Raw genomic sequence first — 23,432 nt, 5'->3', positions numbered from 1 at the left:
AGTAGGTTAGGTGAAGGGCTCTGAGAGTGGAAAGGCAGCATGCTTGGGTCCCTGGACAAGGTGAGCTTATGATAATGTGTCTGAATGTTCACCTGTGTTGTAATATTAAACCCCTTATTGTTGTAAACGCCTACTTACTAAGGAGTTCTCAAGCTCAGCCCCACACAGACCTGGAACTGATTATGTTAATGCAAACTATTTAAGAAACTGAGCCTGATCTAAAAGATTTCCTTGGATCTAGGACCATTTCGCCTAGCTTTTAGGTGCTTCCTTCTCCTAAAGTCCTTTGTAAAACTTGGGAAAACCTCACAGAACAGACTTCCAGGAGGTCAGATGGGTTTCCTTGTGCCTTCACACACACATACACACACTTTCTAGCCCACTTAAGGACAAAAGGATGCGTAAGTCTACATAGGGCCAGTGGCGCAATGGATAACGCGTCTGACTACGGATCAGAAGATTGTAGGTTCGACTCCTATCTGGCTCGGAAGGGTTGTAGGTCCCTGTTTGATTATATTCCTGTGGAATTTTTATTTACCTCAGACTTGTTGTAGGTTCAATATTCTCCAGCAGGATTCATCCAGCAGTTGTTCCACGGTAGAGCGCAAGTAATAGGACCACAGCTAGTTAAACGTTTCCCATTTGCTGCTGGACTCTATGTGATGGCCGTCACGTGGTGTGCTGCTTTTGTATTTCAACATGGGTCCCTGATACTCTTAATTGCGAAAAAGCTTGTTGACAAAAGTGTGTGTGCGCGAGGGTCTGTGGACGTAGGCAGGTGTGTGCACTTGAATGCTTACCCATTTACATGTGTGAGAGGAACAAACCAACTCCCTGTGGGCTGCAGGCTTACAACTGGTAGCCCCAGTAGCCAGGCAGAACCACAGGTAAGGAGAGAGAGAAAGTTGGTCCATTATTAGAGAAGGACCATAAGCATCTTGCACTGCTACCTTCTTCCCCTCTCAGCCACGATCGGCCAAGACCTCTCTATTAGGGTAGAGGGTGAACATTTCTTGGACCTCAGAAACTGAGGGATGTAGACCCAATATGTCCTCCAAGCGCCTAGAGACCTGGTGCCCAATCTGGCATGGTGTTTTTCAGCTTACCCGACCAATCCGGTTGCAAGGTGGACTTTAACAATACTGCTAAAAAGGCACTCCCAGACATCCCTGAGGCCTTCATTTGCATAGGCCCTGCCCTTCTCTTTGTCCTGATTCCCACAAATCAACACAACACTGCAGCAGTATAGATTTGGGGGTGGTGAAGAATAATGACAGTGAGGCTAAAAAAGAGAAAGAAAAGTCCCAGAAGTCCTGCAGGCTTCCTTGCTAAATGCAGCTGAACATAGAGCGCACCTTCTTTACTGCAAAGCAAATACATTAAAAATGTTGAGGAGAGACTAATTGAAAAATACATATTACGGGGACAGCACTGGGACCTGCTTTATTTTTTCAATTAGTCTTGAAAACAAAAAAGATTTCTCTCCTGAAAGCTGTTAAAAATATGGAACGCTTCACGAATTTGCGTGTCATCCTTGCGCAGGGGCCATGCTAATCTTCTCTGTATCGTTCCAATTTTAGTATATGTGCTGCCGAAGCGAGCACACTTTATTGATGAACTGACAATGTTTATAAACTCTCTAAATCTACAGTCTCTAGACATAGGGTGGCCTGGCAGAGATGCTCAGATGGCCAGTACGCATTCAAATCTGAGCCAATGGTCAAAAATGTATGAAGAGTAGCAATCCATTATTCTTCACTGCATTTGTGGTCCAAGACTAAACACACCGTAAGTATGTAGATTATACCAGGTTTGCAAAGGCTCCTGGGTCGGGCTACAGACAAGGAGCATTGTGACGTCACGCTGCCTGTGGAACAGTGATATTAAAGGTGAAACAGCTGCACAGTAGGTTAGGTGAAGGGCTCTGAGAGTGGAAAGGCAGCATGCTTGGGTCCCTGGACAAGGTGAGCTTATGATAATGTGTCTGAATGTTCACCTGTGTTGTAATATTAAACCCCTTATTGTTGTAAACGCCTACTTACTAAGGAGTTCTCAAGCTCAGCCCCACACAGACCTGGAACTGATTATGTTAATGCAAACTATTTAAGAAACTGAGCCTGATCTAAAAGATTTCCTTGGATCTAGGACCATTTCGCCTAGCTTTTAGGTGCTTCCTTCTCCTAAAGTCCTTTGTAAAACTTGGGAAAACCTCACAGAACAGACTTCCAGGAGGTCAGATGGGTTCCCTTGTGCCTTCACACACACATACACACACTTTCTAGCCCACTTAAGGACAAAAGGATGCGTAAGTCTACATAGGGCCAGTGGCGCAATGGATAACACGTCTGACTACGGATCAGAAGATTGTAGGTTCGACTCCTATCTGGCTCGGAAGGGTTGTAGGTCCCTGTTTGATTATATTCCTGTGGAATTTTTATTTACCTCAGACTTGTTGTAGGTTCAATATTCTCCAGCAGGACTCATCCAGCAGTTGTTCCACGGTAGAGCGCAAGTAATAGGACCACAGCTAGTTAAACGTTTCCCATTTGCTGCTGGACTCTATGTGATGGCCGTCACGTGGTGTGCTGCTTTTGTATTTCAACATGGGTCCCTGATACTCTTAATTGCGAAAAAGCTTGTTGACAAAAGTGTGTGTGCGCGAGGGTCTGTGGACGTAGGCAGGTGTGTGCACTTGAATGCTTACCCATTTACATGTGTGAGAGGAACAAACCAACTCCCTGTGGGCTGCAGGCTTACAACTGGTAGCCCCAGTAGCCAGGCAGAACCACAGGTAAGGAGAGAGAGAAAGTTGGTCCATTATTAGAGAAGGACCATAAGCATCTTGCACTGCTACCTTCTTCCCCTCTCAGCCACGATCGGCCAAGACCTCTCTATTAGGGTAGAGGGTGAACATTTCTTGGACCTCAGAAACTGAGGGATGTAGACCCAATATGTCCTCCAAGCGCCTAGAGACCTGGTGCCCAATCTGGCATGGTGTTTTTCAGCTTACCCGACCAATCCGGTTGCAAGGTGGACTTTAACAATACTGCTAAAAAGGCACTCCCAGACATCCCTGAGGCCTTCATTTGCATAGGCCCTGCCCTTCTCTTTGTCCTGATTCCCACAAATCAACACAGCACTGCAGCAGTATAGATTTGGGGATGGTGAAGAATAATGACAGTGAGGCTAAAAAAGAGAAAGAAAAGTCCCAGAAGTCCTGCAGGCTTCCTTGCTAAATGCAGCTGAACATAGAGCGCACCTTCTTTACTGCAAAGCAAATACATTAAAAATGTTGAGGAGAGACTAATTGAAAAATACATATTACGGGGACAGCACTGGGACCTGCTTTATTTTTTCAATTAGTCTTGAAAACAAAAAAGATTTCTCTCCTGAAAGCTGTTAAAAATATGGAACGCTTCACGAATTTGCGTGTCATCCTTGCGCAGGGGCCATGCTAATCTTCTCTGTATCGTTCCAATTTTAGTATATGTGCTGCCGAAGCGAGCACACTTTATTGATGAACTGACAATGTTTATAAACTCTCTAAATCTACAGTCTCTAGACATAGGGTGGCCTGGCAGAGATGCTCAGATGGCCAGTACGCATTCAAATCTGAGCCAATGGTCAAAAATGTATGAAGAGTAGCAATCCATTATTCTTCACTGCATTTGTGGTCCAAGACTAAACACACCGTAAGTATGTAGATTATACCAGGTTTGCAAAGGCTCCTGGGTCGGGCTACAGACAAGGAGCATTGTGACGTCACGCTGCCTGTGGAACAGTGATATTAAAGGTGAAACAGCTGCACAGTAGGTTAGGTGAAGGGCTCTGAGAGTGGAAAGGCAGCATGCTTGGGTCCCTGGACAAGGTGAGCTTATGATAATGTGTCTGAATGTTCACCTGTGTTGTAATATTAAACCCCTTATTGTTGTAAACGCCTACTTACTAAGGAGTTCTCAAGCTCAGCCCCACACAGACCTGGAACTGATTATGTTAATGCAAACTATTTAAGAAACTGAGCCTGATCTAAAAGATTTCCTTGGATCTAGGACCATTTCGCCTAGCTTTTAGGTGCTTCCTTCTCCTAAAGTCCTTTGTAAAACTTGGGAAAACCTCACAGAACAGACTTCCAGGAGGTCAGATGGGTTCCCTTGTGCCTTCACACACACATACACACACTTTCTAGCCCACTTAAGGACAAAAGGATGCGTAAGTCTACATAGGGCCAGTGGCGCAATGGATAACGCGTCTGACTACGGATCAGAAGATTGTAGGTTCGACTCCTATCTGGCTCGGAAGGGTTGTAGGTCCCTGTTTGATTATATTCCTGTGGAATTTTTATTTACCTCAGACTTGTTGTAGGTTCAATATTCTCCAGCAGGACTCATCCAGCAGTTGTTCCACGGTAGAGCGCAAGTAATAGGACCACAGCTAGTTAAACGTTTCCCATTTGCTGCTGGACTCTATGTGATGGCCGTCACGTGGTGTGCTGCTTTTGTATTTCAACATGGGTCCCTGATACTCTTAATTGCGAAAAAGCTTGTTGACAAAAGTGTGTGTGCGCGAGGGTCTGTGGACGTAGGCAGGTGTGTGCACTTGAATGCTTACCCATTTACATGTGTGAGAGGAACAAACCAACTCCCTGTGGGCTGCAGGCTTACAACTGGTAGCCCCAGTAGCCAGGCAGAACCACAGGTAAGGAGAGAGAGAAAGTTGGTCCATTATTAGAGAAGGACCATAAGCATCTTGCACTGCTACCTTCTTCCCCTCTCAGCCACGATCGGCCAAGACCTCTCTATTAGGGTAGAGGGTGAACATTTCTTGGACCTCAGAAACTGAGGGATGTAGACCCAATATGTCCTCCAAGCGCCTAGACACCTGGTGCCCAATCTGGCATGGTGTTTTTCAGCTTACCCGACCAATCCGGTTGCAAGGTGGACTTTAACAATACTGCTAAAAAGGCACTCCCAGACATCCCTGAGGCCTTCATTTGCATAGGCCCTGCCCTTCTCTTTGTCCTGCTTCCCACGAAGCAACACAACACTGCAGCAGTATAGATTTGGGGGTGGTGAAGAATAATGACAGTGAGGCTAAAAAAGAGAAAGAAAAGTCCCAGAAGTCCTGCAGGCTTCCTTGCTAAATGCAGCTGAACATAGAGCGCACCTTCTTTACTGCAAAGCAAATACATTAAAAATGTTGAGGAGAGACTAATTGAAAAATACATATTACGGGGACAGCACTGGGACCTGCTTTATTTTTTCAATTAGTCTTGAAAACAAAAAAGATTTCTCTCCTGAAAGCTGTTAAAAATATGGAACGCTTCACGAATTTGCGTGTCATCCTTGCGCAGGGGCCATGCTAATCTTCTCTGTATCGTTCCAATTTTAGTATATGTGCTGCCGAAGCGAGCACACTTTATTGATGAACTGACAATGTTTATAAACTCTCTAAATCTACAGTCTCTAGACATAGGGTGGCCTGGCAGAGATGCTCAGATGGCCAGTACGCATTCAAATCTGAGCCAATGGTCAAAAATGTATGAAGAGTAGCAATCCATTATTCTTCACTGCATTTGTGGTCCAAGACTAAACACACCGTAAGTATGTAGATTATACCAGGTTTGCAAAGGCTCCTGGGTCGGGCTACAGACAAGGAGCATTGTGACGTCACGCTGCCTGTGGAACAGTGATATTAAAGGTGAAACAGCTGCACAGTAGGTTAGGTGAAGGGCTCTGAGAGTGGAAAGGCAGCATGCTTGGGTCCCTGGACAAGGTGAGCTTATGATAATGTGTCTGAATGTTCACCTGTGTTGTAATATTAAACCCCTTATTGTTGTAAACGCCTACTTACTAAGGAGTTCTCAAGCTCAGCCCCACACAGACCTGGAACTGATTATGTTAATGCAAACTATTTAAGAAACTGAGCCTGATCTAAAAGATTTCCTTGGATCTAGGACCATTTCGCCTAGCTTTTAGGTGCTTCCTTCTCCTAAAGTCCTTTGTAAAACTTGGGAAAACCTCACAGAACAGACTTCCAGGAGGTCAGATGGGTTTCCTTGTGCCTTCAGACACACATACACACACTTTCTAGCCCACTTAAGGACAAAAGGATGCGTAAGTCTACATAGGGCCAGTGGCGCAATGGATAACGCGTCTGACTATGGATCAGAAGATTGTAGGTTCGACTCCTATCTGGCTCGGAAGGGTTGTAGGTCCCTGTTTGATTATATTCCTGTGGAATTTTTATTTACCTCAGACTTGTTGTAGGTTCAATATTCTCCAGCAGGATTCATCCAGCAGTTGTTCCACGGTAGAGCGCAAGTAATAGGACCACAGCTAGTTAAACGTTTCCCATTTGCTGCTGGACTCTATGTGATGGCCGTCACGTGGTGTGCTGCTTTTGTATTTCAACATGGGTCCCTGATACTCTTAATTGCGAAAAAGCTTGTTGACAAAAGTGTGTGTGCGCGAGGGTCTGTGGACGTAGGCAGGTGTGTGCACTTGAATGCTTACCCATTTACATGTGTGAGAGGAACAAACCAACTCCCTGTGGGCTGCAGGCTTACAACTGGTAGCCCCAGTAGCCAGGCAGAACCACAGGTAAGGAGAGAGAGAAAGTTGGTCCATTATTAGAGAAGGACCATAAGCATCTTGCACTGCTACCTTCTTCCCCTCTCAGCCACGATCGGCCAAGACCTCTCTATTAGGGTAGAGGGTGAACATTTCTTGGACCTCAGAAACTGAGGGATGTAGACCCAATATGTCCTCCAAGCTCCTAGAGACCTGGTGCCCAATCTGGCATGGTGTTTTTCAGCTTACCCGACCAATCCGGTTGCAAGGTGGACTTTAACAATACTGCTAAAAAGGCACTCCCAGACATCCCTGAGGCCTTCATTTGCATAGGCCCTGCCCTTCTCTTTGTCCTGATTCCCACAAATCAACACAACACTGCAGCAGTATAGATTTGGGGGTGGTGAAGAATAATGACAGTGAGGCTAAAAAAGAGAAAGAAAAGTCCCAGAAGTCCTGCAGGCTTCCTTGCTAAATGCAGCTGAACATAGAGCGCACCTTCTTTACTGCAAAGCAAATACATTAAAAATGTTGAGGAGAGACTAATTGAAAAATACATATTACGGGGACAGCACTGGGACCTGCTTTATTTTTTCAATTAGTCTTGAAAACAAAAAAGATTTCTCTCCTGAAAGCTGTTAAAAATATGGAACGCTTCACGAATTTGCGTGTCATCCTTGCGCAGGGGCCATGCTAATCTTCTCTGTATCGTTCCAATTTTAGTATATGTGCTGCCGAAGCGAGCACACTTTATTGATGAACTGACAATGTTTATAAACTCTCTAAATCTACAGTCTCTAGACATAGGGTGGCCTGGCAGAGATGCTCAGATGGCCAGTACGCATTCAAATCTGAGCCAATGGTCAAAAATGTATGAAGAGTAGCAATCCATTATTCTTCACTGCATTTGTGGTCCAAGACTAAACACACCGTAAGTATGTAGATTATACCAGGTTTGCAAAGGCTCCTGGGTCGGGCTACAGACAAGGAGCATTGTGACGTCACGCTGCCTGTGGAACAGTGATATTAAAGGTGAAACAGCTGAACAGTAGGTTAGGTGAAGGGCTCTGAGAGTGGAAAGGCAGCATGCTTGGGTCCCTGGACAAGGTGAGCTTATGATAATGTGTCTGAATGTTCACCTGTGTTGTAATATTAAACCCCTTATTGTTGTAAACGCCTACTTACTAAGGAGTTCTCAAGCTCAGCCCCACACAGACCTGGAACTGATTATGTTAATGCAAACTATTTAAGAAACTGAGCCTGATCTAAAAGATTTCCTTGGATCTAGGACCATTTCGCCTAGCTTTTAGGTGCTTCCTTCTCCTAAAGTCCTTTGTAAAACTTGGGAAAACCTCACAGAACAGACTTCCAGGAGGTCAGATGGGTTCCCTTGTGCCTTCACACACACATACACACACTTTCTAGCCCACTTAAGGACAAAAGGATGCGTAAGTCTACATAGGGCCAGTGGCGCAATGGATAACACGTCTGACTACGGATCAGAAGATTGTAGGTTCGACTCCTATCTGGCTCGGAAGGGTTGTAGGTCCCTGTTTGATTATATTCCTGTGGAATTTTTATTTACCTCAGACTTGTTGTAGGTTCAATATTCTCCAGCAGGACTCATCCAGCAGTTGTTCCACGGTAGAGCGCAAGTAATAGGACCACAGCTAGTTAAACGTTTCCCATTTGCTGCTGGACTCTATGTGATGGCCGTCACGTGGTGTGCTGCTTTTGTATTTCAACATGGGTCCCTGATACTCTTAATTGCGAAAAAGCTTGTTGACAAAAGTGTGTGTGCGCGAGGGTCTGTGGACGTAGGCAGGTGTGTGCACTTGAATGCTTACCCATTTACATGTGTGAGAGGAACAAACCAACTCCCTGTGGGCTGCAGGCTTACAACTGGTAGCCCCAGTAGCCAGGCAGAACCACAGGTAAGGAGAGAGAGAAAGTTGGTCCATTATTAGAGAAGGACCATAAGCATCTTGCACTGCTACCTTCTTCCCCTCTCAGCCACGATCGGCCAAGACCTCTCTATTAGGGTAGAGGGTGAACATTTCTTGGACCTCAGAAACTGAGGGATGTAGACCCAATATGTCCTCCAAGCGCCTAGAGACCTGGTGCCCAATCTGGCATGGTGTTTTTCAGCTTACCCGACCAATCCGGTTGCAAGGTGGACTTTAACAATACTGCTAAAAAGGCACTCCCAGACATCCCTGAGGCCTTCATTTGCATAGGCCCTGCCCTTCTCTTTGTCCTGATTCCCACAAATCAACACAACACTGCAGCAGTATAGATTTGGGGATGGTGAAGAATAATGACAGTGAGGCTAAAAAAGAGAAAGAAAAGTCCCAGAAGTCCTGCAGGCTTCCTTGCTAAATGCAGCTGAACATAGAGCGCACCTTCTTTACTGCAAAGCAAATACATTAAAAATGTTGAGGAGAGACTAATTGAAAAATACATATTACGGGGACAGCACTGGGACCTGCTTTATTTTTTCAATTAGTCTTGAAAACAAAAAAGATTTCTCTCCTGAAAGCTGTTAAAAATATGGAACGCTTCACGAATTTGCGTGTCATCCTTGCGCAGGGGCCATGCTAATCTTCTCTGTATCGTTCCAATTTTAGTATATGTGCTGCCGAAGCGAGCACACTTTATTGATGAACTGACAATGTTTATAAACTCTCTAAATCTACAGTCTCTAGACATAGGGTGGCCTGGCAGAGATGCTCAGATGGCCAGTACGCATTCAAATCTGAGCCAATGGTCAAAAATGTATGAAGAGTAGCAATCCATTATTCTTCACTGCATTTGTGGTCCAAGACTAAACACACCGTAAGTATGTAGATTATACCAGGTTTGCAAAGGCTCCTGGGTCGGGCTACAGACAAGGAGCATTGTGACGTCACGCTGCCTGTGGAACAGTGATATTAAAGGTGAAACAGCTGCACAGTAGGTTAGGTGAAGGGCTCTGAGAGTGGAAAGGCAGCATGCTTGGGTCCCTGGACAAGGTGAGCTTATGATAATGTGTCTGAATGTTCACCTGTGTTGTAATATTAAACCCCTTATTGTTGTAAACGCCTACTTACTAAGGAGTTCTCAAGCTCAGCCCCACACAGACCTGGAACTGATTATGTTAATGCAAACTATTTAAGAAACTGAGCCTGATCTAAAAGATTTCCTTGGATCTAGGACCATTTCGCCTAGCTTTTAGGTGCTTCCTTCTCCTAAAGTCCTTTGTAAAACTTGGGAAAACCTCACAGAACAGACTTCCAGGAGGTCAGATGGGTTCCCTTGTGCCTTCACACACACATACACACACTTTCTAGCCCACTTAAGGACAAAAGGATGCGTAAGTCTACATAGGGCCAGTGGCGCAATGGATAACGCGTCTGACTACGGATCAGAAGATTGTAGGTTCGACTCCTATCTGGCTCGGAAGGGTTGTAGGTCCCTGTTTGATTATATTCCTGTGGAATTTTTATTTACCTCAGACTTGTTGTAGGTTCAATATTCTCCAGCAGGACTCATCCAGCAGTTGTTCCACGGTAGAGCGCAAGTAATAGGACCACAGCTAGTTAAACGTTTCCCATTTGCTGCTGGACTCTATGTGATGGCCGTCACGTGGTGTGCTGCTTTTGTATTTCAACATGGGTCCCTGATACTCTTAATTGCGAAAAAGCTTGTTGACAAAAGTGTGTGTGCGCGAGGGTCTGTGGACGTAGGCAGGTGTGTGCACTTGAATGCTTACCCATTTACATGTGTGAGAGGAACAAACCAACTCCCTGTGGGCTGCAGGCTTACAACTGGTAGCCCCAGTAGCCAGGCAGAACCACAGGTAAGGAGAGAGAGAAAGTTGGTCCATTATTAGAGAAGGACCATAAGCATCTTGCACTGCTACCTTCTTCCCCTCTCAGCCACGATCGGCCAAGACCTCTCTATTAGGGTAGAGGGTGAACATTTCTTGGACCTCAGAAACTGAGGGATGTAGACCCAATATGTCCTCCAAGCGTCTAGACACCTGGTGCCCAATCTGGCATGGTGTTTTTCAGCTTACCCGACCAATCCGGTTGCAAGGTGGACTTTAACAATACTGCTAAAAAGGCACTCCCAGACATCCCTGAGGCCTTCATTTGCATAGGCCCTGCCCTTCTCTTTGTCCTGATTCCCACAAATCAACACAACACTGCAGCAGTATAGATTTGGGGGTGGTGAAGAATAATGACAGTGAGGCTAAAAAAGAGAAAGAAAAGTCCCAGAAGTCCTGCAGGCTTCCTTGCTAAATGCAGCTGAACATAGAGCGCACCTTCTTTACTGCAAAGCAAATACATTAAAAATGTTGAGGAGAGACTAATTGAAAAATACATATTACGGGGACAGCACTGGGACCTGCTTTATTTTTTCAATTAGTCTTGAAAACAAAAAAGATTTCTCTCCTGAAAGCTGTTAAAAATATGGAACGCTTCACGAATTTGCGTGTCATCCTTGCGCAGGGGCCATGCTAATCTTCTCTGTATCGTTCCAATTTTAGTATATGTGCTGCCGAAGCGAGCACACTTTATTGATGAACTGACAATGTTTATAAACTCTCTAAATCTACAGTCTCTAGACATAGGGTGGCCTGGCAGAGATGCTCAGATGGCCAGTACGCATTCAAATCTGAGCCAATGGTCAAAAATGTATGAAGAGTAGCAATCCATTATTCTTCACTGCATTTGTGGTCCAAGACTAAACACACCGTAAGTATGTAGATTATACCAGGTTTGCAAAGGCTCCTGGGTCGGGCTACAGACAAGGAGCATTGTGACGTCACGCTGCCTGTGGAACAGTGATATTAAAGGTGAAACAGCTGCACAGTAGGTTAGGTGAAGGGCTCTGAGAGTGGAAAGGCAGCATGCTTGGGTCCCTGGACAAGGTGAGCTTATGATAATGTGTCTGAATGTTCACCTGTGTTGTAATATTAAACCCCTTATTGTTGTAAACGCCTACTTACTAAGGAGTTCTCAAGCTCAGCCCCACACAGACCTGGAACTGATTATGTTAATGCAAACTATTTAAGAAACTGAGCCTGATCTAAAAGATTTCCTTGGATCTAGGACCATTTCGCCTAGCTTTTAGGTGCTTCCTTCTCCTAAAGTCCTTTGTAAAACTTGGGAAAACCTCACAGAACAGACTTCCAGGAGGTCAGATGGGTTCCCTTGTGCCTTCACACACACATACACACACTTTCTAGCCCACTTAAGGACAAAAGGATGCGTAAGTCTACATAGGGCCAGTGGCGCAATGGATAACGCGTCTGACTACGGATCAGAAGATTGTAGGTTCGACTCCTATCTGGCTCGGAAGGGTTGTAGGTCCCTGTTTGATTATATTCCTGTGGAATTTTTATTTACCTCAGACTTGTTGTAGGTTCAATATTCTCCAGCAGGACTCATCCAGCAGTTGTTCCACGGTAGAGCGCAAGTAATAGGACCACAGCTAGTTAAACGTTTCCCATTTGCTGCTGGACTCTATGTGATGGCCGTCACGTGGTGTGCTGCTTTTGTATTTCAACATGGGTCCCTGATACTCTTAATTGCGAAAAAGCTTGTTGACAAAAGTGTGTGTGCGCGAGGGTCTGTGGACGTAGGCAGGTGTGTGCACTTGAATGCTTACCCATTTACATGTGTGAGAGGAACAAACCAACTCCCTGTGGGCTGCAGGCTTACAACTGGTAGCCCCAGTAGCCAGGCAGAACCACAGGTAAGGAGAGAGAGAAAGTTGGTCCATTATTAGAGAAGGACCATAAGCATCTTGCACTGCTACCTTCTTCCCCTCTCAGCCACGATCGGCCAAGACCTCTCTATTAGGGTAGAGGGTGAACATTTCTTGGACCTCAGAAACTGAGGGATGTAGACCCAATATGTCCTCCAAGCGTCTAGACACCTGGTGCCCAATCTGGCATGGTGTTTTTCAGCTTACCCGACCAATCCGGTTGCAAGGTGGACTTTAACAATACTGCTAAAAAGGCACTCCCAGACATCCCTGAGGCCTTCATTTGCATAGGCCCTGCCCTTCTCTTTGTCCTGATTCCCACAAATCAACACAACACTGCAGCAGTATAGATTTGGGGGTGGTGAAGAATAATGACAGTGAGGCTAAAAAAGAGAAAGAAAAGTCCCAGAAGTCCTGCAGGCTTCCTTGCTAAATGCAGCTGAACATAGAGCGCACCTTCTTTACTGCAAAGCAAATACATTAAAAATGTTGAGGAGAGACTAATTGAAAAATACATATTACGGGGACAGCACTGGGACCTGCTTTATTTTTTCAATTAGTCTTGAAAACAAAAAAGATTTCTCTCCTGAAAGCTGTTAAAAATATGGAACGCTTCACGAATTTGCGTGTCATCCTTGCGCAGGGGCCATGCTAATCTTCTCTGTATCGTTCCAATTTTAGTATATGTGCTGCCGAAGCGAGCACACTTTATTGATGAACTGACAATGTTTATAAACTCTCTAAATCTACAGTCTCTAGACATAGGGTGGCCTGGCAGAGATGCTCAGATGGCCAGTACGCATTCAAATCTGAGCCAATGGTCAAAAATGTATGAAGAGTAGCAATCCATTATTCTTCACTGCATTTGTGGTCCAAGACTAAACACACCGTAAGTATGTAGATTATACCAGGTTTGCAAAGGCTCCTGGGTCGGGCTACAGACAAGGAGCATTGTGACGTCACGCTGCCTGTGGAACAGTGATATTAAAGGTGAAACAGCTGCACAGTAGGTTAGGTGAAGGGCTCTGAGAGTGGAAAGGCAGCATGCTTGGGTCCCTGGACAAGGTGAGCTTATGATAATGTGTCTGAATGTTCACCTGTGTTGTAATATTAAACCCCTTATTGTTGTAAACGCCTACTTACTAAGGAGTTCTCAAGCTCAGCCCCACACAGACCTGGAACTGATTATGTTAATGCAAACTATTTAAGAAACTGAGCCTGATCTAAAAGATTTCCTTGGATCTAGGACCATTTCGCCTAGCTTTTAGGTGCTTCCTTCTCCTAAAGTCCTTTGTAAAACTTGGGAAAACCTCACAGAACAGACTTCCAGGAGGTCAGATGGGTTTCCTTGTGCCTTCACACACACATACACACACTTTCTAGCCCACTTAAGGACAAAAGGATGCGTAAGTCTACATAGGGCCAGTGGCGCAATGGATAACGCGTCTGACTACGGATCAGAAGATTGTAGGTTCGACTCCTATCTGGCTCGGAAGGGTTGTAGGTCCCTGTTTGATTATATTCCTGTGGAATTTTTATTTACCTCAGACTTGTTGTAGGTTCAATATTCTCCAGCAGGACTCATCCAGCAGTTGTTCCACGGTAGAGCGCAAGTAATAGGACCACAGCTAGTTAAACGTTTCCCATTTGCTGCTGGACTCTATGTGATGGCCGTCACGTGGTGTGCTGCTTTTGTATTTCAACATGGGTCCCTGATACTCTTAATTGCGAAAAAGCTTGTTGACAAAAGTGTGTGTGCGCGAGGGTCTGTGGACGTAGGCAGGTGTGTGCACTTGAATGCTTACCCATTTACATGTGTGAGAGGAACAAACCAACTCCCTGTGGGCTGCAGGCTTACAACTGGTAGCCCCAGTAGCCAGGCAGAACCACAGGTAAGGAGAGAGAGAAAGTTGGTCCATTATTAGAGAAGGACCATAAGCATCTTGCACTGCTACCTTCTTCCCCTCTCAGCCACGATCGGCCAAGACCTCTCTATTAGGGTAGAGGGTGAACATTTCTTGGACCTCAGAAACTGAGGGATGTAGACCCAATATGTCCTCCAAGCGCCTAGACACCTGGTGCCCAATCTGGCATGGTGTTTTTCAGCTTACCCGACCAATCCGGTTGCAAGGTGGACTTTAACAATACTGCTAAAAAGGCACTCCCAGACATCCCTGAGGCCTTCATTTGCATAGGCCCTGCCCTTCTCTTTGTCCTGCTTCCCACAAATCAACACAACACTGCAGCAGTATAGATTTGGGGGTGGTGAAGAATAATGACAGTGAGGCTAAAAAAGAGAAAGAAAAGTCCCAGAAGTCCTGCAGGCTTCCTTGCTAAATGCAGCTGAACATAGAGCGCACCTTCTTTACTGCAAAGCAAATACATTAAAAATGTTGAGGAGAGACTAATTGAAAAATACATATTACGGGGACAGCACTGGGACCTGCTTTATTTTTTCAATTAGTCTTGAAAACAAAAAAGATTTCTCTCCTGAAAGCTGTTAAAAATATGGAACGCTTCACGAATTTGCGTGTCATCCTTGCGCAGGGGCCATGCTAATCTTCTCTGTATCGTTCCAATTTTAGTATATGTGCTGCCGAAGCGAGCACACTTTATTGATGAACTGACAATGTTTATAAACTCTCTAAATCTACAGTCTCTAGACATAGGGTGGCCTGGCAGAGATGCTCAGATGGCCAGTACGCATTCAAATCTGAGCCAATGGTCAAAAATGTATGAAGAGTAGCAATCCATTATTCTTCACTGCATTTGTGGTCCAAGACTAAACACACCGTAAGTATGTAGATTATACCAGGTTTGCAAAGGCTCCTGGGTCGGGCTACAGACAAGGAGCATTGTGACGTCACGCTGCCTGTGGAACAGTGATATTAAAGGTGAAACAGCTGCACAGTAGGTTAGGTGAAGGGCTCTGAGAGTGGAAAGGCAGCATGCTTGGGTCCCTGGACAAGGTGAGCTTATGATAATGTGTCTGAATGTTCACCTGTGTTGTAATATTAAACCCCTTATTGTTGTAAACGCCTACTTACTAAGGAGTTCTCAAGCTCAGCCCCACACAGACCTGGAACTGATTATGTTAATGCAAACTATTTAAGAAACTGAGCCTGATCTAAAAGATTTCCTTGGATCTAGGACCATTTCGCCTAGCTTTTAGGTGCTTCCTTCTCCTAAAGTCCTTTGTAAAACTTGGGAAAACCTCACAGAACAGACTTCCAGGAGGTCAGATGGGTTCCCTTGTGCCTTCACACACACATACACACACTTTCTAGCCCACTTAAGGACAAAAGGATGCGTAAGTCTACATAGGGCCAGTGGCGCAATGGATAACGCGTCTGACTACGGATCAGAAGATTGTAGGTTCGACTCCTATCTGGCTCGGAAGGGTTGTAGGTCCCTGTTTGATTATATTCCTGTGGAATTTTTATTTACCTCAGACTTGTTGTAGGTTCAATATTCTCCAGCAGGACTCATCCAGCAGTTGTTCCACGGTAGAGCGCAAGTAATAGGACCACAGCTAGTTAAACGTTTCCCATTTGCTGCTGGACTCTATGTGATGGCCGTCACGTGGTGTGCTGCTTTTGTATTTCAACATGGGTCCCTGATACTCTTAATTGCGAAAAAGCTTGTTGACAAAAGTGTGTGTGCGCGAGGGTCTGTGGACGTAGGCAGGTGTGTGCACTTGAATGCTTACCCATTTACATGTGTGAGAGGAACAAACCAACTCCCTGTGGGCTGCAGGCTTACAACTGGTAGCCCCAGTAGCCAGGCAGAACCACAGGTAAGGAGAGAGAGAAAGTTGGTCCATTATTAGAGAAGGACCATAAGCATCTTGCACTGCTACCTTCTTCCCCTCTCAGCCACGATCGGCCAAGACCTCTCTATTAGGGTAGAGGGTGAACATTTCTTGGACCTCAGAAACTGAGGGATGTAGACCCAATATGTCCTCCAAGCGTCTAGACACCTGGTGCCCAATCTGGCATGGTGTTTTTCAGCTTACCCGACCAATCCGGTTGCAAGGTGGACTTTAACAATACTGCTAAAAAGGCACTCCCAGACATCCCTGAGGCCTTCATTTGCATAGGCCCTGCCCTTCTCTTTGTCCTGATTCCCACAAATCAACACAACACTGCAGCAGTATAGATTTGGGGGTGGTGAAGAATAATGACAGTGAGGCTAAAAAAGAGAAAGAAAAGTCCCAGAAGTCCTGCAGGCTTCCTTGCTAAATGCAGCTGAACATAGAGCGCACCTTCTTTACTGCAAAGCAAATACATTAAAAATGTTGAGGAGAGACTAATTGAAAAATACATATTACGGGGACAGCACTGGGACCTGCTTTATTTTTTCAATTAGTCTTGAAAACAAAAAAGATTTCTCTCCTGAAAGCTGTTAAAAATATGGAACGCTTCACGAATTTGCGTGTCATCCTTGCGCAGGGGCCATGCTAATCTTCTCTGTATCGTTCCAATTTTAGTATATGTGCTGCCGAAGCGAGCACACTTTATTGATGAACTGACAATGTTTATAAACTCTCTAAATCTACAGTCTCTAGACATATGGTGGCCTGGCAGAGATGCTCAGATGGCCAGTACGCATTCAAATCTGAGCCAATGGTCAAAAATGTATGAAGAGTAGCAATCCATTATTCTTCACTGCATTTGTGGTCCAAGACTAAACACACCGTAAGTATGTAGATTATACCAGGTTTGCAAAGGCTCCTGGGTCGGGCTACAGACAAGGAGCATTGTGACGTCACGCTGCCTGTGGAACAGTGATATTAAAGGTGAAACAGCTGCACAGTAGGTTAGGTGAAGGGCTCTGAGAGTGGAAAGGCAGCATGCTTGGGTCCCTGGACAAGGTGAGCTTATGATAATGTGTCTGAATGTTCACCTGTGTTGTAATATTAAACCCCTTATTGTTGTAAACGCCTACTTACTAAGGAGTTCTCAAGCTCAGCCCCACACAGACCTGGAACTGATTATGTTAATGCAAACTATTTAAGAAACTGAGCCTGATCTAAAAGATTTCCTTGGATCTAGGACCATTTCGCCTAGCTTTTAGGTGCTTCCTTCTCCTAAAGTCCTTTGTAAAACTTGGGAAAACCTCACAGAACAGACTTCCAGGAGGTCAGATGGGTTTCCTTGTGCCTTCACACACACATACACACACTTTCTAGCCCACTTAAGGACAAAAGGATGCGTAAGTCTACATAGGGCCAGTGGCGCAATGGATAACGCGTCTGACTACGGATCAGAAGATTGTAGGTTCGACTCCTATCTGGCTCGGAAGGGTTGTAGGTCCCTGTTTGATTATATTCCTGTGGAATTTTTATTTACCTCAGACTTGTTGTAGGTTCAATATTCTCCAGCAGGACTCATCCAGCAGTTGTTCCACGGTAGAGCGCAAGTAATAGGACCACAGCTAGTTAAACGTTTCCCATTTGCTGCTGGACTCTATGTGATGGCCGTCACGTGGTGTGCTGCTTTTGTATTTCAACATGGGTCCCTGATACTCTTAATTGCGAAAAAGCTTGTTGACAAAAGTGTGTGTGCGCGAGGGTCTGTGGACGTAGGCAGGTGTGTGCACTTGAATGCTTACCCATTTACATGTGTGAGAGGAACAAACCAACTCCCTGTGGGCTGCAGGCTTACAACTGGTAGCCCCAGTAGCCAGGCAGAACCACAGGTAAGGAGAGAGAGAAAGTTGGTCCATTATTAGAGAAGGACCATAAGCATCTTGCACTGCTACCTTCTTCCCCTCTCAGCCACGATCGGCCAAGACCTCTCTATTAGGGTAGAGGGTGAACATTTCTTGGACCTCAGAAACTGAGGGATGTAGACCCAATATGTCCTCCAAGCGCCTAGACACCTGGTGCCCAATCTGGCATGGTGTTTTTCAGCTTACCCGACCAATCCGGTTGCAAGGTGGACTTTAACAATACTGCTAAAAAGGCACTCCCAGACATCCCTGAGGCCTTCATTTGCATAGGCCCTGCCCTTCTCTTTGTCCTGCTTCCCACAAATCAACACAACACTGCAGCAGTATAGATTTGGGGGTGGTGAAGAATAATGACAGTGAGGCTAAAAAAGAGAAAGAAAAGTCCCAGAAGTCCTGCAGGCTTCCTTGCTAAATGCAGCTGAACATAGAGCGCACCTTCTTTACTGCAAAGCAAATACATTAAAAATGTTGAGGAGAGACTAATTGAAAAATACATATTACGGGGACAGCACTGGGACCTGCTTTATTTTTTCAATTAGTCTTGAAAACAAAAAAGATTTCTCTCCTGAAAGCTGTTAAAAATATGGAACGCTTCACGAATTTGCGTGTCATCCTTGCGCAGGGGCCATGCTAATCTTCTCTGTATCGTTCCAATTTTAGTATATGTGCTGCCGAAGCGAGCACACTTTATTGATGAACTGACAATGTTTATAAACTCTCTAAATCTACAGTCTCTAGACATAGGGTGGCCTGGCAGAGATGCTCAGATGGCCAGTACGCATTCAAATCTGAGCCAATGGTCAAAAATGGATGAAGAGTAGCAATCCATTATTCTTCACTGCATTTGTGGTCCAAGACTAAACACACCGTAAGTATGTAGATTATACCAGGTTTGCAAAGGCTCCTGGGTCGGGCTACAGACAAGGAGCATTGTGACGTCACGCTGCCTGTGGAACAGTGATATTAAAGGTGAAACAGCTGCACAGTAGGTTAGGTGAAGGGCTCTGAGAGTGGAAAGGCAGCATGCTTGGGTCCCTGGACAAGGTGAGCTTATGATAATGTGTCTGAATGTTCACCTGTGTTGTAATATTAAACCCCTTATTGTTGTAAACGCCTACTTACTAAGGAGTTCTCAAGCTCAGCCCCACACAGACCTGGAACTGATTATGTTAATGCAAACTATTTAAGAAACTGAGCCTGATCTAAAAGATTTCCTTGGATCTAGGACCATTTCGCCTAGCTTTTAGGTGCTTCCTTCTCCTAAAGTCCTTTGTAAAACTTGGGAAAACCTCACAGAACAGACTTCCAGGAGGTCAGATGGGTTTCCTTGTGCCTTCACACACACATACACACACTTTCTAGCCCACTTAAGGACAAAAGGATGCGTAAGTCTACATAGGGCCAGTGGCACAATGGATAACGCGTCTGACTACGGATCAGAAGATTGTAGGTTCGACTCCTATCTGGCTCGGAAGGGTTGTAGGTCCCTGTTTGATTATATTCCTGTGGAATTTTTATTTACCTCAGACTTGTTGTAGGTTCAATATTCTCCAGCAGGATTCATCCAGCAGTTGTTCCACGGTAGAGCGCAAGTAATAGGACCACAGCTAGTTAAACGTTTCCCATTTGCTGCTGGACTCTATGTGATGGCCGTCACGTGGTGTGCTGCTTTTGTATTTCAACATGGGTCCCTGATACTCTTAATTGCGAAAAAGCTTGTTGACAAAAGTGTGTGTGCGCGAGGGTCTGTGGACGTAGGCAGGTGTGTGCACTTGAATGCTTACCCATTTACATGTGTGAGAGGAACAAACCAACTCCCTGTGGGCTGCAGGCTTACAACTGGTAGCCCCAGTAGCCAGGCAGAACCACAGGTAAGGAGAGAGAGAAAGTTGGTCCATTATTAGAGAAGGACCATAAGCATCTTGCACTGCTACCTTCTTCCCCTCTCAGCCACGATCGGCCACGATCGGCCAAGGCCTCTCTATTAGGGTAGAGGGTGAACATTTCTTGGACCTCAGAAACTGAGGGATGTAGACCCAATATGTCCTCCAAGCGCCTAGAGACCTGGTGCCCAATCTGGCATGGTGTTTTTCAGCTTACCCGACCAATCCGGTTGCAAGGTGGACTTTAACAATACTGCTAAAAAGGCACTCCCAGACATCCCTGAGGCCTTCATTTGCATAGGCCCTGCCCTTCTCTTTGTCCTGATTCCCACAAATCAACACAACACTGCAGCAGTATAGATTTGGGGGTGGTGAAGAATAATGACAGTGAGGCTAAAAAAGAGAAAGAAAAGTCCCAGAAGTCCTGCAGGCTTCCTTGCTAAATGCAGCTGAACATAGAGCGCACCTTCTTTACTGCAAAGCAAATACATTAAAAATGTTGAGGAGAGACTAATTGAAAAATACATATTACGGGGACAGCACTGGGACCTGCTTTATTTTTTCAATTAGTCTTGAAAACAAAAAAGATTTCTCTCCTGAAAGCTGTTAAAAATATGGAACGCTTCACGAATTTGCGTGTCATCCTTGCGCAGGGGCCATGCTAATCTTCTCTGTATCGTTCCAATTTTAGTATATGTGCTGCCGAAGCGAGCACACTTTATTGATGAACTGACAATGTTTATAAACTCTCTAAATCTACAGTCTCTAGACATAGGGTGGCCTGGCAGAGATGCTCAGATGCCCAGTACGCATTCAAATCTGAGCCAATGGTCAAAAATGTATGAAGAGTAGCAATCCATTATTCTTCACTGCATTTGTGGTCCAAGACTAAACACACCGTAAGTATGTAGATTATACCAGGTTTGCAAAGGCTCCTGGGTCGGGCTACAGACAAGGAGCATTGTGACGTCACGCTGCCTGTGGAACAGTGATATTAAAGGTGAAACAGCTGCACAGTAGGTTAGGTGAAGGGCTCTGAGAGTGGAAAGGCAGCATGCTTGGGTCCCTGGACAAGGTGAGCTTATGATAATGTGTCTGAATGTTCACCTGTGTTGTAATATTAAACCCCTTATTGTTGTAAACGCCTACTTACTAAGGAGTTCTCAAGCTCAGCCCCACACAGACCTGGAACTGATTATGTTAATGCAAACTATTTAAGAAACTGAGCCTGATCTAAAAGATTTCCTTGGATCTAGGACCATTTCGCCTAGCTTTTAGGTGCTTCCTTCTCCTAAAGTCCTTTGTAAAACTTGGGAAAACCTCACAGAACAGACTTCCAGGAGGTCAGATGGGTTCCCTTGTGCCTTCACACACACATACACACACTTTCTAGCCCACTTAAGGACAAAAGGATGCGTAAGTCTACATAGGGCCAGTGGCGCAATGGATAACGCGTCTGACTACGGATCAGAAGATTGTAGGTTCGACTCCTATCTGGCTCGGAAGGGTTGTAGGTCCCTGTTTGATTATATTCCTGTGGAATTTTTATTTACCTCAGACTTGTTGTAGGTTCAATATTCTCCAGCAGGACTCATCCAGCAGTTGTTCCACGGTAGAGCGCAAGTAATAGGACCACAGCTAGTTAAACGTTTCCCATTTGCTGCTGGACTCTATGTGATGGCCGTCACGTGGTGTGCTGCTTTTGTATTTCAACATGGGTCCCTGATACTCTTAATTGCGAAAAAGCTTGTTGACAAAAGTGTGTGTGCGCGAGGGTCTGTGGACGTAGGCAGGTGTGTGCACTTGAATGCTTACCCATTTACATGTGTGAGAGGAACAAACCAACTCCCTGTGGGCTGCAGGCTTACAACTGGTAGCCCCAGTAGCCAGGCAGAACCACAGGTAAGGAGAGAGAGAAAGTTGGTCCATTATTAGAGAAGGACCATAAGCATCTTGCACTGCTACCTTCTTCCCCTCTCAGCCACGATCGGCCAAGACCTCTCTATTAGGGTAGAGGGTGAACATTTCTTGGACCTCAGAAACTGAGGGATGTAGACCCAATATGTCCTCCAAGCGCCTAGAGACCTGGTGCCCAATCTGGCATGGTGTTTTTCAGCTTACCCGACCAATCCGGTTGCAAGGTGGACTTTAACAATACTGCTAAAAAGGCACTCCCAGACATCCCTGAGGCCTTCATTTGCATAGGCCCTGCCCTTCTCTTTGTCCTGATTCCCACAAATCAACACAACACTGCAGCAGTATAGATTTGGGGGTGGTGAAGAATAATGACAGTGAGGCTAAAAAAGAGAAAGAAAAGTCCCAGAAGTCCTGCAGGCTTCCTTGCTAAATGCAGCTGAACATAGAGCGCACCTTCTTTACTGCAAAGCAAATACATTAAAAATGTTGAGGAGAGACTAATTGAAAAATACATATTACGGGGACAGCACTGGGACCTGCTTTATTTTTTCAATTAGTCTTGAAAACAAAAAAGATTTCTCTCCTGAAAGCTGTTAAAAATATGGAACGCTTCACGAATTTGCGTGTCATCCTTGCGCAGGGGCCATGCTAATCTTCTCTGTATCGTTCCAATTTTAGTATATGTGCTGCCGAAGCGAGCACACTTTATTGATGAACTGACAATGTTTATAAACTCTCTAAATCTACAGTCTCTAGACATAGGGTGGCCTGGCAGAGATGCTCAGATGGCCAGTACGCATTCAAATCTGAGCCAATGGTCAAAAATGGATGAAGAGTAGCAATCCATTATTCTTCACTGCATTTGTGGTCCAAGACTAAACACACCGTAAGTATGTAGATTATACCAGGTTTGCAAAGGCTCCTGGGTCGGGCTACAGACAAGGAGCATTGTGACGTCACGCTGCCTGTGGAACAGTGATATTAAAGGTGAAACAGCTGCACAGTAGGTTAGGTGAAGGGCTCTGAGAGTGGAAAGGCAGCATGCTTGGGTCCCTGGACAAGGTGAGCTTATGATAATGTGTCTGAATGTTCACCTGTGTTGTAATATTAAACCCCTTATTGTTGTAAACGCCTACTTACTAAGGAGTTCTCAAGCTCAGCCCCACACAGACCTGGAACTGATTATGTTAATGCAAACTATTTAAGAAACTGAGCCTGATCTAAAAGATTTCCTTGGATCTAGGACCATTTCGCCTAGCTTTTAGGTGCTTCCTTCTCCTAAAGTCCTTTGTAAAACTTGGGAAAACCTCACAGAACAGACTTCCAGGAGGTCAGATGGGTTTCCTTGTGCCTTCACACACACATACACACACTTTCTAGCCCACTTAAGGACAAAAGGATGCGTAAGTCTACATAGGGCCAGTGGCGCAATGGATAACGCGTCTGACTACGGATCAGAAGATTGTAGGTTCGACTCCTATCTGGCTCGGAAGGGTTGTAGGTCCCTGTTTGATTATATTCCTGTGGAATTTTTATTTACCTCAGACTTGTTGTAGGTTCAATATTCTCCAGCAGG

The 23,432-nt window shown here is 45.2% G+C and overlaps 22 non-coding genes across 22 annotated transcripts; 10 read left to right on the top strand and 12 right to left on the bottom strand.

Moving 5' to 3' along the window:
* Positions 1-414: 414 nt before the first annotated feature.
* On the top strand, positions 415-487 carry TRNAR-ACG (transfer RNA arginine (anticodon ACG)). The gene has a single exon. It is a non-coding gene; the product is annotated as a tRNA-Arg (tRNA).
* A 1,010-nt stretch (positions 488-1,497) lies between these two features.
* Positions 1,498-1,604, bottom strand: LOC147704391 (U6 spliceosomal RNA). Its single transcript, XR_015298932.1, has one exon. It is a non-coding gene; the product is annotated as a U6 spliceosomal RNA (small nuclear RNA).
* A 1,797-nt stretch (positions 1,605-3,401) lies between these two features.
* On the bottom strand, positions 3,402-3,508 carry LOC147704390 (U6 spliceosomal RNA). The gene has a single exon (XR_015298931.1). It is a non-coding gene; the product is annotated as a U6 spliceosomal RNA (small nuclear RNA).
* A 714-nt stretch (positions 3,509-4,222) lies between these two features.
* Positions 4,223-4,295, top strand: TRNAR-ACG (transfer RNA arginine (anticodon ACG)). Its single transcript has one exon. It is a non-coding gene; the product is annotated as a tRNA-Arg (tRNA).
* Positions 4,296-5,305: 1,010 nt separating this feature from the next.
* Positions 5,306-5,412, bottom strand: LOC147704388 (U6 spliceosomal RNA). The gene has a single exon (XR_015298930.1). It is a non-coding gene; the product is annotated as a U6 spliceosomal RNA (small nuclear RNA).
* A 714-nt stretch (positions 5,413-6,126) lies between these two features.
* TRNAH-AUG (transfer RNA histidin (anticodon AUG)) lies at positions 6,127-6,199 on the top strand. Its single transcript has one exon. It is a non-coding gene; the product is annotated as a tRNA-His (tRNA).
* Positions 6,200-7,209: 1,010 nt separating this feature from the next.
* LOC147704386 (U6 spliceosomal RNA) lies at positions 7,210-7,316 on the bottom strand. The gene has a single exon (XR_015298929.1). It is a non-coding gene; the product is annotated as a U6 spliceosomal RNA (small nuclear RNA).
* A 1,797-nt stretch (positions 7,317-9,113) lies between these two features.
* LOC147704385 (U6 spliceosomal RNA) lies at positions 9,114-9,220 on the bottom strand. Its single transcript, XR_015298928.1, has one exon. It is a non-coding gene; the product is annotated as a U6 spliceosomal RNA (small nuclear RNA).
* Positions 9,221-9,934: 714 nt separating this feature from the next.
* Positions 9,935-10,007, top strand: TRNAR-ACG (transfer RNA arginine (anticodon ACG)). Its single transcript has one exon. It is a non-coding gene; the product is annotated as a tRNA-Arg (tRNA).
* A 1,010-nt stretch (positions 10,008-11,017) lies between these two features.
* Positions 11,018-11,124, bottom strand: LOC147704383 (U6 spliceosomal RNA). Its single transcript, XR_015298927.1, has one exon. It is a non-coding gene; the product is annotated as a U6 spliceosomal RNA (small nuclear RNA).
* Positions 11,125-11,838: 714 nt separating this feature from the next.
* On the top strand, positions 11,839-11,911 carry TRNAR-ACG (transfer RNA arginine (anticodon ACG)). The gene has a single exon. It is a non-coding gene; the product is annotated as a tRNA-Arg (tRNA).
* A 1,010-nt stretch (positions 11,912-12,921) lies between these two features.
* Positions 12,922-13,028, bottom strand: LOC147704381 (U6 spliceosomal RNA). Its single transcript, XR_015298926.1, has one exon. It is a non-coding gene; the product is annotated as a U6 spliceosomal RNA (small nuclear RNA).
* A 714-nt stretch (positions 13,029-13,742) lies between these two features.
* TRNAR-ACG (transfer RNA arginine (anticodon ACG)) lies at positions 13,743-13,815 on the top strand. Its single transcript has one exon. It is a non-coding gene; the product is annotated as a tRNA-Arg (tRNA).
* Positions 13,816-14,825: 1,010 nt separating this feature from the next.
* On the bottom strand, positions 14,826-14,932 carry LOC147704379 (U6 spliceosomal RNA). Its single transcript, XR_015298925.1, has one exon. It is a non-coding gene; the product is annotated as a U6 spliceosomal RNA (small nuclear RNA).
* A 714-nt stretch (positions 14,933-15,646) lies between these two features.
* Positions 15,647-15,719, top strand: TRNAR-ACG (transfer RNA arginine (anticodon ACG)). The gene has a single exon. It is a non-coding gene; the product is annotated as a tRNA-Arg (tRNA).
* Positions 15,720-16,729: 1,010 nt separating this feature from the next.
* LOC147704377 (U6 spliceosomal RNA) lies at positions 16,730-16,836 on the bottom strand. The gene has a single exon (XR_015298924.1). It is a non-coding gene; the product is annotated as a U6 spliceosomal RNA (small nuclear RNA).
* Positions 16,837-17,550: 714 nt separating this feature from the next.
* TRNAR-ACG (transfer RNA arginine (anticodon ACG)) lies at positions 17,551-17,623 on the top strand. Its single transcript has one exon. It is a non-coding gene; the product is annotated as a tRNA-Arg (tRNA).
* Positions 17,624-18,633: 1,010 nt separating this feature from the next.
* LOC147704375 (U6 spliceosomal RNA) lies at positions 18,634-18,740 on the bottom strand. The gene has a single exon (XR_015298923.1). It is a non-coding gene; the product is annotated as a U6 spliceosomal RNA (small nuclear RNA).
* A 1,807-nt stretch (positions 18,741-20,547) lies between these two features.
* LOC147704374 (U6 spliceosomal RNA) lies at positions 20,548-20,654 on the bottom strand. The gene has a single exon (XR_015298922.1). It is a non-coding gene; the product is annotated as a U6 spliceosomal RNA (small nuclear RNA).
* A 714-nt stretch (positions 20,655-21,368) lies between these two features.
* Positions 21,369-21,441, top strand: TRNAR-ACG (transfer RNA arginine (anticodon ACG)). The gene has a single exon. It is a non-coding gene; the product is annotated as a tRNA-Arg (tRNA).
* A 1,010-nt stretch (positions 21,442-22,451) lies between these two features.
* On the bottom strand, positions 22,452-22,558 carry LOC147704372 (U6 spliceosomal RNA). Its single transcript, XR_015298921.1, has one exon. It is a non-coding gene; the product is annotated as a U6 spliceosomal RNA (small nuclear RNA).
* Positions 22,559-23,272: 714 nt separating this feature from the next.
* Positions 23,273-23,345, top strand: TRNAR-ACG (transfer RNA arginine (anticodon ACG)). The gene has a single exon. It is a non-coding gene; the product is annotated as a tRNA-Arg (tRNA).
* Positions 23,346-23,432: the final 87 nt, after the last annotated feature.

This window comes from Lissotriton vulgaris, chromosome 7, assembly GCF_964263255.1.
Source record: "Lissotriton vulgaris chromosome 7, aLisVul1.2, whole genome shotgun sequence".
Taxonomy (NCBI): Eukaryota; Metazoa; Chordata; class Amphibia; order Caudata; family Salamandridae; genus Lissotriton; species Lissotriton vulgaris.
This window is presented reverse-complemented; position numbering and strand designations above follow the sequence as displayed.